The following is a 12,260-nucleotide window of genomic DNA, read 5'->3' as shown; positions in this document are numbered from 1 at the left end:
ACAGTAATCAATTTATATAAAATGATTAGCATAACATCTAAACCATAGTGTTTGTAAAGTCATGAATTATATTTATTATAATAACTAAAGTCACTAGTACTATTATTGTTATTAGGTGTGTGAGCTGCCTAGCTCATCACACAATACACTGGATCTTCAAATGATTTCCTACTGGAAAAGAAAATAATTCTCTCCCTCTCAACAGTTTTGGACCATTTTAATCTAATCCACAAAAATAATGCAAGTATGGCAAAACTCTCTTCTTACTTACCTTCCGAAGTCAAAGCTAGTGGATGCTTATCAGAGAAGGTTAAGTGGACTCTTAAAGTCCACTTATTATAGTACTAAGCTTTTCTAGTTAGGACTGCAGAGACTGAAGAAGCCCATGGCACAAATTTAATGAATTGGGTAAAAGCCAAATTCTTCACACAGTGAGTGTGTAATAAATCACATGGAATAAACAAAGGAAAGGTAAGTAATGTATCGTGAGAAAGAAAAGGAACACTTCCATTTTCAATCCAGCCCAATAGATAGACAGTTAACTAGATGGCAGGCAGTTTCCATTTCTCATTGGCATACCGTCTTTTTGGTTTTCCTCCAGACACAGTTGATTTTCAGGTGCCAACAAGATATTGGAATTATAGGCCTTACCACTTGACCCCTGTTTCTAATGTAGAGTTGCCAAATACCTAGTACAGATGGTGCTGTTCTACACATGGACCATGGGAGGCATTGCTAATGGATTGTAGCATGCCTATAAGCTGAGTGTGGATGCATCCGGTGGTATGCACATGAAGGTATGACATCCAGATTCCCTTTCAAAGAAGGCCTTGATGTCCAGCTGCAGGGAGTGCGGTTAGTAGCACATACTCACTCCAGGTGTCAGCACCTTTGAGTTCAGCCTCAGCTGCAGTGCACTCCCTAACTGGGAGAACATTCACCTCGTGACCAAGTCAGGTGGTTGCAAGGGGAGGGGATTTATAAAGACCCAGCTGTTCCTTCTAATGAGAAACGCCAACACTGGTTCCAGAAGTCTTCTCCGGGCTGGTCGAGGTTTTGTCAGACTTGCACTGAGTTTGTCTTCTCCCTCTGCCCAATGTTGCTTCTCCCTTTGCAACCATTGATCCCTAATAAACATGTCCTACTTCAAACACCATCTCAAGATCTGCTTCCAGAGAACTCATCCTGGAAGTCACTACCAACAGACTGGAGCTGGCTTGCCGAAGGAAGCTCACTGTGCGTGCCTGCCTAAGGTGAGTATTCACTGATAGGTGTTATATTCAAGATGCTGAGAACATTCAGAGAATTTCTTTTGGCCTGTTGGCAAATGAGAATATAGCCAGATATCAGTGATATGGTTAATTTCGGCAAAAAAAGTCAGCCTTCCTTCAAAGCATCCAAGAATTTCTTTCCTTATCTAAGATACGGTTTCTCAACTTGGCACTATTACCATTGGGCTGAATAATTATTTGTTGTAGTGGGCTGTCTTGTGCCTTCTGGGAGGCTTAGCAGCATCTCTAGACTCTACCTACCAGATACCAGTAGCACCCACCAGTTGTGACAACCAAAAAATATTTTCAGGCATTGCCGAAAATCTCCTGAAAAGCAAAGCCTACGTGGTTGATAACCACTGATTTAAGAGTTCTGCCTGGGGTAGCAGCCTCCTGGTAAGGGAATCTAAACCCTTAGAATATTTTGAAATACCCCTCAGCAGGCCTAGATCCTGATCTGAGCTCTTCTCTCAGGAAAGTGGGAAATGGCTACTTGAATTAATCATCACCAAGAAGGTTGATTGCCTGTTTAACACGTTCTTTGGCAACCATCCTATTTAAGGATGTTGAATTTCTAACAAGGTTGTTGGCAGCTGTGCCAAATCTGAGGCCAGCTCTCTGACTTCCACACCTCCATCCTGGGGAAGGCCCCCACACACCCCGTGGCTTTCAGGTGGGTAGTGGTTTCTGTTTACGCTACTTGGGAGGCTACATTCCTCATGCTGTTGATAGCATTGAGGGCAGCAGGTTTCCTGTCCTTGGGACTATTTGAGCTTGAAAGAGCCAAAGTCATTTACTGAAAAGCTAAAGAAATAATGGGTTTCATTGGGCATTTCAAAAAATAATTATCACTTAAAGGCGGTTGGAATGTTTGGGATCATATATGAGTGTATGTGTGCGCAGGCTTATTTACATATTCAATTGTTACTTTTCTGCACAAGTAATACAAATCTGAAGAAAACTCTATGAGTCAACTAAGAGCAGAAAAATTAAAAATACTCCATAATTTCACCAGCTAATGATAAATATAATATTTTGAAAAGTAATCTTCTGAACTACTTTCCTTTAATATAAATATGTGAAATATGCACTTTATTGGGAAAATAGGAACATACTGTGATATTGTTTTGCAACTCTTTGTTCTACTTATAAATAAGTTCAGGCTGAGCCTGTATCTTTTGCATCTCTACATTCTTTTTTGATGGGGAGTGATTACTGTCCCTTCATTTACAATGAAAACTTCTGAAGGAGGGAGGTTTTATGACTAACCCTACTCTGATTGTCAGAGGGGGTAAATCAAGGCTAGGAATGCGAAGTATGCTGACCACATTCCTTGCTGCGTCACCAGCAACCACACATGCTCCTCACACCCTCACAAGCCTGGGGAGGGAAGGCTAATGCTGACTCACTTTGTAACTCTGACTAGAATCCTGAAGGAAATCACCACTGATAATATGATAGCTGTACAGGAGTTTCAAAATAGCATCCGCAATAGTCGGCACAGAGCCTGCTAATGCCACTTACATAATACCTATCAATTGATAGGATTTACAAGGTAATAGAATGAAAACTTTTCTCGTAAAACCAAACTTTCCCTATCTTTCAAGGTAAAGCTTTTAATAAATGTGCTTTGGGCTGATCTTTGGGAGCCCGTTTGCATCCAGAGTGGCAGATTGACCTGGGAGATTCTCACAAAGAGTTTCCATGAGGCACAGGGCCAATACAGTTTCTTTTCAGAGTTGGCTGTTGGAAGCTAGAATTGCTTTAGCATTAATTATTCCTGTGAGCTTGAGCCAATCACTTGCTCTCTCTGTACCACCATTTCTTCCTCAGTACAACCATTCTTTCTAAAAAAAAAAAATGAAAAAAAGCACACCCCAAAACAAATACTTATCTGGCTCTTCCTTTAAGAAAACAGTCTGGTGTTGTAGACTCAGCAGTAAGATAGATGTGCTCTGTGTCCTCAGGGAGTTTAGTCTCCATGGCTGGGCTGTCCACTACGAAGCCATTGGCTGCAAGAGAGTACCAAACCTTGAAATGGGACTGGTCCAAATTGAATTGGGCTGTAAAGTATAAAATATACACTGGATCTTTAAAACTTAATGTGGAAAAAAATGTAAAACATACCTTTAATAATTTTTTTAATATTGATGACACATTGAAATGGTAACATTCTGCATATTGGGTTAAATAAAGCATGTGATTAAAATGAATTTCATCAGCTTCCTTTCAGTTTTAAAACCAGTGTGACTGTGAGGACATTTAAAATTACATTTATGGCTCACATGACAGTTCTATCGGGTAGTGCTGGTCTAAAGGGGAGACATAATGAATGCAATGAAGGCACGCGAGTGCATGGTTTCAGTGGTGCTAAGTGCTATGAAGTACAGGCTACAGTGGAGGTAGTCAGGAGGAGCATGGGATCTCCTCCGAGGGGCTCCTCAAAGATGAAAGAGTGACCCAGGTAAAGAGACAGCTAGGGGATGGAGAGGAGGAACCTTCCTGGCAGAAACAACAGCAAATATGAGTTGGCAACTTTGAGGAAGAGAAGGCGGGCTGACATGGCTGAGTACAGGGAGGAAAGGGGAGACATGGAGAGGGCTAGGGAGGCCTGTTTTCTTTCTTGTTTTTAATTTTATTTTATATTTTTAAGTACTTTTTTTCTTTTGTACAAACTAGCCAACTTCTTCACACTATGAGAAAGACAGTTTTTTCCTGTATATGTTTCAGTTAAGGGTTAGTGTAATACCTTTCAGTTAGGTGTTAGTGATCTAAGGAGGAAGCTCACTTAGGAACGAACTTTTATGTGTCCTTTTTTCAGGTAACAAAAGTTAAGTCTCTTACTAGGTTTTAAAATTTTGATTGCCTAGGAACCCACTACTAAAATTAGTTTTACACTAAACTGTGTTAGCTATTATCAATATTAACTTAGACTTATCATTTCATACAGTATATGAGTTAACTTTTTATCCTTGTTATACAGTGTAATTATGTTTCTTTATTTTGCCTGTCGAAAGCATCTATTTTAGAAATTTTTTTGCAATTTTTACTTTAAGTTCCAGGGTACATGTGCAGGATGTGCAGGTTTGTTAAGTAGGTAAACATGTGCCACAGTGGTTTGCTGCACAGATCATCCCATCACCTAGATATTAAGCCCAGGATCCCTTAGCTATTCTTTCTGATGCTGTCTCATGCCCACCCAACCCGTGACAGGCCCCAGTGTGTGTCGTTTTCCCCGTGTGTCCATGTAGTCTCATCATTAGACTCCCACTTATACATGAGAACATGCAGTGTTTGGTTTTCTGTTCCTGTGTTAGTTTGCTGAGCATAATGGCTTCCAGCTCCATCCATGTCCCTGCCAAGGATATGATTTCATTATTTTTTTATGGCTGCATTTAATTCCATGGTGTATATGTACCACTGCATTTTTTTTTATCCAGTATATAATTGATGGGCATTTAGGTTGATTCTATATCGTTGCTATTGTGAATAGTGCTGCAATGAATATATGTGTGCATATATCTTTATAATAGAGTGATTTATATTGCTTTGGATATATACCCAGTAATGGCATTGCTGGGTCAAATGGTATTTCTGCCTCTAGGTCTTTGAGGAATCACCACACTGTCTTCCACAATGGTTGAACTAATTCATACTCCCTTCAACAGTGTAAAAGCATTCTTTTTTCTCTACAACCTCACCAGCATCTGTTGTTTTTTGACTTTTTAATAATAGCCCTTTTGACAGGCATGAGATGATATGTCATTGTGGTTTTGATTTGCATTTCTCTAATGATCAGTGATGTTGAGATTTTTGTCACGTTTGTTGGCTGCATGTATGTCTTCTTTTTGAGAAGTGTCTGTTCATGTCCTTTGCCCACTTTTTAATAGGGTTGTTTATTGTTTTTCTTGTAAATTTGTTTGAGTTCCTTGTAGATTCTGAATATTAGAACTTAGATGAATAGATTGCAAAACTTTTCTCCCATCGTGTTGGTTGTCTGTTCACTCTGATGATGGTTTCTTTCAATTTCTGCTTTGGTTGCAATTGCTTTTGTCATTTTCATTATGAAATCTTTGCCTGTGCCTATGTCCTGAATGGTATTGTTAGATTTTCTTCGAGGATTTCTATAGTTTTGGGCTTTATATTTAAGTCTTTAATCTATTGTGTGTTAATTTTTGTATATTGTATAAAGAAGTAGCCCAGTTTCAATTCTCTGCATATGACTAGTCAGTTCTCCCAGTACCATTTATTAAATAAGTAATCCTTGCCCCATTAGTTGTTTTGGTCAGGTTTGTCAAAGATCAGATGTTTGTAGGTGTGCAGTCTTATTTCTGAGTTGTTTATTCTGTTCCATTGGTCTATGTGTCTCTTCTTATACTAGTTCCATGTGGTTTTGGTTACCATAGCCTTGTAGTATTGTTTGAAGTTGGGTAGCACCATGCCTCCAGCTTTGATCTTTTTGCTTAGGATTGTCTTGGCTATTTGGGCTCTTTTTTGGTTCCATATGAATTAATTTTTTTTTTCTAATTCTGTGAAGAAAGTCAAGGTATTTTAATGGGAATAACATTGAATTTATAAATTACTTTGGGTAGTATGGCCATTTTTGCGATAGTGATTCTTCCTGTCCATGAGCATGGAATGTTTTTCCATTTGTTTTCTCTCTGATTTCTTGGGGCAGTGGTTTCTAGTTCTCCTTGAAGAGGTCCTTCACTTCCCTTGTTAGCTGTATTCCTAGGTATTTTATTCTTTTTGTAGCATTTGTGAAAGGGAGTTCATTCATGATTGGGCTCTTTGCTTGCCTATTGTTGGTATATAGGAATGCCAGTGATTTTTGCACATTGATTTTGTATCCTGGGACTTTGCTGAAGTTGTTTATCAGCTTAACAAGCTTTTGGGCTGAGATGATGGGGTTTTCTAGGTATAGGGTCATGCCCTCTGCAAACAAGGATGATTTGACTTCCTCTCTTCTTATTTAAGTACCAATAGCCTTTATTTCTTTCTCTTGCCTGATTCCCCTGGCAACTTCCAATACTATGTTGAATAGGAGTAGCGAAAGAGGGCATTCTTGTCTCATGCCAGTTTTCAAAGGGAATGCTTCCAGCTTTTGCCCATTCGGTATGATATTGGCTATGGGTCTGTCATATATGGCTCCTGTTATTTTGAGTTATGTTCCTTCAATACCGAGTTTATTGAGAGTTTTTTTTTTTTTTAACATGAAGGGATGTTGAATTTTATCAAAGGCCTTTTCTGCATCTATTGAGATAATCATGTGGTTTTTGTCTTTCGTTCTGTTTATGTGATGAATCGCATTTATTGACTTGTATATGTTGACCCAGCCTTGCAACCAGGGGATGAAGCCAACTTGATCGTGGTCGATAAGCTTTTTGATGTGCTGCTGGATTTGGTTTGCCAGTATTCTATTGAGGATTTTTGCATCAGTGTTCATAAAGGATATTGGCCTGAAGTTTTCTTTTTTTGTTGTTCTATCTCTGCCAGGATTTGGTATCACGTTGATGCTGAGGAGGCCCTTTTTCTAAGTAAGAGAGTTAAGTTTTTTGCCTAAGGTTATATGGAAACTAAGTAACAGTGGCCAGGGTTCAGACCATGTTCTTTCTGTCTGACTCCAGTGTCCTGTGCTGCCTCTTTAGCTTGGGTTGTGGTAGTGAGAATCTGTGTTCTAGGTCTTTTCTCAGGGGGTGATTTGCATGCTTTACATCAGAATGTTTACAAAGAAGTCCAAAGCACCCCACCCCACCTTTTCTCTTCTTGCTATGTTCATCCCTTCCAAACAAAAATGGTGGAAAAGCTGACATCCCAGCCAAAACGACCCAAGTGTTCATTCCTTTTTTCTCTCCTTCCTGACATTGCCATATGTTTGTAATTAATATCTGAGAAAGACCCTCATGAAGCAAACTAGGGAACATGTGAGGTGTGTGGAAAAGACCTGGAATTCAAACAATTGCTCAGCTCAAGTAATTGCTTAGATGAGCTACAATAGAGACCAGAAAACAAAGAAGACAAGACCAATTAAACAAAGGAAGGCCTCATTCTGGACCAGTTATAACCTTGATCTTCTCCCCAGAAAATGAGGCAGCTTGGCATGGAGAGTGGCAAGAATAGTGAATGTTAAAGATATTTATTCATCTGCACAATTTAGTTGAGTGTCTAGGGATCTGCAAACTTTGCTATAAAGGGCCAGATAGTAACTATTTCAGCCTTTGTGGGGCCATTACTGTCATTATGTTGCAATTATACAACTCTGCCATTGCCATTTGAAATCAGTCATAGAAGATACATAGACAAATGGGCACGGTGTATGAAACATTTATGTGTGGACGCTGGAATTTGAATTTTATGTTCTTTGTGTGTGTTGTAAAAAATACTGTTTTTGTAAATTTTTTCCCAAGTATTAGAAATGTAAAAACCGTGCTTAACTCATGAGCTAGCTCTTGCCTCCAGACCACAGTCTCCCAGCCCCTCGTTCTACTCCGTACCAGGCACTCTGTGAACAAACAGATATGACCTTTGCCCTCACAGAGTTTACATGAAGTTGTTGAGGTTGCTCAAAGTGTGTTCCTTGAAACACACTTTAAATAATGTTTCACCAAAAAAGGTATCGATGCTCAATAATATTTGGGAAATACTGAATTTAAGCAAAGTGCTTAATTTGCTGCAGGACTTCTCAGAGTCTTTAATATGCTAATGGACATTGTAAATTTCTAAGAAGGGAACATGGCAAGAAAAACACGCAAGGCCAAATTTATTTAACTATAGAAAAATTTACATGCATAATAATTTTCACAAACTGGTGTTACATGAAACACACTGTGAGAAAACACTCTTCTCTTTTTAACAAGAAAATGAAGTTATTTGCCAAGTTCCCCAGTGCCTGAGCTAAAAGATTAGGTCCGAATTGGAGGTCTCCCTTCTAGCTTCATTCTCTATCTCCCAATGACCAGGCAAGCTTTTATAATTACATCCACTTTTTTGATAAGACGATGGAAATAATAAAGAGAAAGGACCATTCCGTAATTTTGTAAAGTGCTTTGTATTTCTTTCATTTGTTTGTGCAAACCTCTGCTCGGATGTGTCTCTGGCTTTTAGTCCTTACAGTTCCCATGACTCCTCTCAAACTCACCCCACTATCAGCTGCTGGATTCATTTTCAATATCATTCTTCTCAGTTGTATAATTGCTGCTTTAATAATTAAACTTCAAAGCCCATCTGACCCTAAGCTCTTTAGAGCCTGGGCCCATGATGCTAAAAGCAGCCAAAAGTGTGAGTTGTTTAAAAGCAAACGTGAATACTAGGATTTAGTGGGGCCAATTTCCATTAGAATCAGAGAGCTTTTCAAGAAACTCATATAATATGAATGATTTTTGAGGCCTGAAGTACTAAAGGACTTAAGGGTAGCATCATATCTTAGTGGGAGTTAGTGTTTAAAGTTAGCACATGTGGCAAAAATTGTGTAGCACCAAAATTACCCTTGAAAATCCTTTAAATTATCAAAGTGCCAAAAAAGTGCACCGTGTACACTGTAGTCTCTCTCAGTAAGCCCAAAAAGCTAAAAAGTGATTTTTCCCCTTCTAGTATTGAATGAGTTTCTTATTTTTCAGTTTAACAACAGATGAAGTATTGGCTTGTGTTTAGAGGCCATGCTGTATAAAAACAATCTTTCCCTCCTTGGTGGTTGATTTACCCTGAGAGATATCTCCTCTATAGTGGCCTGTTTGCCCCGAAATGTCTTCTCATAAGTGACTTTAAATAAATCACCCTGGAAAATGTGATTTTATTTTCCATCTGTCCTCATTGGTAGGGTCTCATATTTCTTTTGTGTTGAAGTTCATTTATCACTATCATAAAGTCCTTGGCATTGCTGTGACACTGTGTGTTCACAGACCCTTTCTGGATGCTCTACCCAGGCACTCAACAAAGATCCTGAAATGGACATGGATAAATGTAAGGATAAAGAATATTAACAAGGTTCATTTCATCGAAATAGAACAGTTGCGAAAACAAATGAAATAAACAAGTTGAAATGAAGAGAAGTAAGTATCTAACTAGTCACAAGAACACTTAGCCCCTACTCTTCTCTCCACACATATACAAAACAGAGAGGAGGAAAAAAGGTTCTGTTCTTAGAAGGTAAAGCCATTTCTTGTGGGATTCAGACCCAGGCCTTCTGACTCTAGAGTCCATGCTTCTGTTCCTCTGCCATATCCTGTCTCTCACATTCACCAAAGGGGACACCTAGATGTGGCTGGAAACATCTTGGGAGCTGCAGCCAAATGCTCTACCACTGACCATCATTTGATTCCAGAGTGATCTCAGACATTGTCTAGTGGATTAGTTGGTATTCGAACAGAATTTTTAGGATAGGTAGCATTAAAGTGCACCTAAGTTGGGATACGGGTGGGGCTTCAAAATGCTGTTTGTGGAAAAGGGAACATCTAAGAAACAAGGGCCTGGAGAAGAGGTCCTCTAGAGAGGAACCTGCTCTAAATCTTTTTTTTTTTTTTTTTTGGTCTAGGTTTGAAGAGCATAGAAGATGCTTTAATTATGTTTGTTGGATTGAATGGTATTGCTGGTAGACAGTGAGCGTTTTTGTTTGGCTGGAGCACAAGGAATATAAAAAAAGATTCAAGGGGGAAAAAAAGGTTGAAAAACAAATGGGGTCACGTCACGGAGGGAATGCTGTTTGTGGGAGGCAGAAAATGAACCCCAAAGATGTCCATGTCCTAATCCCTGGAACTTATGAACACATTTGGTAACATAGCGAAGGAGAATTGAGTCTACAGATGAAATTAAGGTTGCTAATTATCAGACATTGAGAGGGACATATTATCCTCTATTATCTGGGTGGGGACAACATAATCACATGTTCTTAAGAATGGAAGAGAGAGGCAGAAGAGGGAGAATCAAAGAGACAGCAGTGTGAGGAAGGTGCAGCTCATGGTTGCTGGCTTCGAAGATGGAAAACGGGCTGCTAGCAAAGGAATTAGGAGGCTTTTTGAAGCTGGAAAAGATAAAACACAGATTCTCTCCTAGAGCCTCCAGCAGGAACACAGCTCTGCCAACACCTTAATTTTAGCCCAGTGAGTCCCATTTCAGATGCCTGACCTCCAGAGCTACAACACAGTAAATCTGTGGGATTGTACGCCATTAAAGCTGTGGTGATTTGTTACAACAGCAAGTAGTACACAAAACACATCCGAAGGAGAGCTTATGTGTCCTATGAGGTAGAAGTTGGGATGAGTTCAAATTTTTAATAGTCATAGAATCTTACGCAAATACTTTGCCAATTAGAGCAACACTGTCCAATGAAAGTTTTTGTGATGATGAAAATACTCTAAATCTGTGTTGCTCAATGTGGTAGTCACTAACCACATGTGTTTACTGGCCATTTAAAATGTGTCTAGTGTGACTGAGAAACTGAATTTTAAATTTGATTTGATTTTAATTAATTTAGATTAAAATGAAAAATAACCTCATATGGGTAGTCTATGCTATGATACCAGAGAGCGTCGTCTCACAGCCTTTGTTCTCTCACCTACAAAGAGGAGCTAATAATAGAACCTATTATATTGGGCTGCTATTTATTAATCAATATATGCAAAATAATATTTGGACTATGTTAAGAAGTAAAGCATTTGCATCCACTTGTGTGAAGACATTTCATTTTATAGAGAGTTGGAGTTAGGCCATACATCACTGGAAAACAAGAACACTTTTTCATGATTGTCCATGACTTTTCCCTTTAGCAAGCTAAGTAATTTTGCGAGTATATTGGCTTTTTTCAGAGAGAGGTATTAAAAAAAGCTTTTAAAATAACACTTGAACTTCTATTCCAGCCATGTGCATATGCAGCATTTTTAAACTTCCCTAAACTTGTATCAAGATCTGCCTCAGTTCCTATTTATGTTTGGCTGCTGGTCACAAGAGACAGGCCGTCCACAGCTTGTGTACCAGATTCATGGCATTTTCAGTGTTCCAGGCTCTCTGTCTTGTTCTGCTTCATCATCTCCCACATCTGGATTGATTCTTTATCCTCCTTATTCTTTCCAGATACCTGCTCCACCTCTGGCCTTGTGTCATATTTGGGCAGGCAGGAAGGAGAAGTGCACTTCATTTTGCAATTTTGCTTTCTATTTTGGGAGAAAAGCCCTAAATACAGGTTTTCATTTTATTGACCTGAGTTATATCACATGGACACCACAAGATGCTGAGAAGACTGGGAAAGCATGTAAGCATGCATTGTACTTTCTAGCCTCTAGGGCAGAGGAAGGGAAGATGATTGCACTGGGTGTTGAATAAGTGAGCTTACAATATCTGGCACAGGGCTTTAAGAAATTAATTCAAGCAACAGCCACCAAATGTTTAAGATGGATTTGAATATGATGAGTTTAGCCTCTTTGAGCCTCAGTTTATCCATCTCAAAAAGGAGAAGGACAATATTAACCTCTCTTCAGTATATGGGAAGGATTTTTCGAACTATGCAAATGGAAAATTAAGGAGTAATGATGATCTGATTTACTATTTTAAATGTCTCCTTTTAAAATACTTTTACATTATCCTCTTGAGCTATGATTAATCTCTCTTACAATGGTCCCATTAACCCTATTAATAGCTGGTTTAATTAGAGGCCAGTATCTGAATTTGGAATCCTTAAAAGCAGAGTCTAAGATGTGGATTCTTGTACTAGATATTTATTGCAGTGGTACCTCAAGAGGGATCTGTAAGGGAGGGAGAGAAAGATTAGTCCATTTTCATACTGCTGTGAAAAAATATCTGAGGTTGGGTAACTTATGAAGAAAAAGAGATTTAATGGACTCACAGTTCCACATGGCTGGGGCAGCCTCACAATCATGGTGGAAGACAAAGGAGAAGCCAAGTCACACTTAAATGGCTGCAGGTAACAGCGTGTGCGGCAGAGCTGCCCTTATAAAACCATTGAATCTAGTGAGACTTATTCACTATCATGAAACAGCA

The sequence above is a fragment of the Sapajus apella genome, unplaced genomic scaffold (genome assembly GCF_009761245.1).
Source record: "Sapajus apella isolate SASKATOON/1434 unplaced genomic scaffold, GSC_monkey_1.0 scaffold23, whole genome shotgun sequence".
Lineage (NCBI taxonomy): Eukaryota > Metazoa > Chordata > Mammalia > Primates > Cebidae > Sapajus > Sapajus apella.
This window is presented reverse-complemented; position numbering follows the sequence as displayed.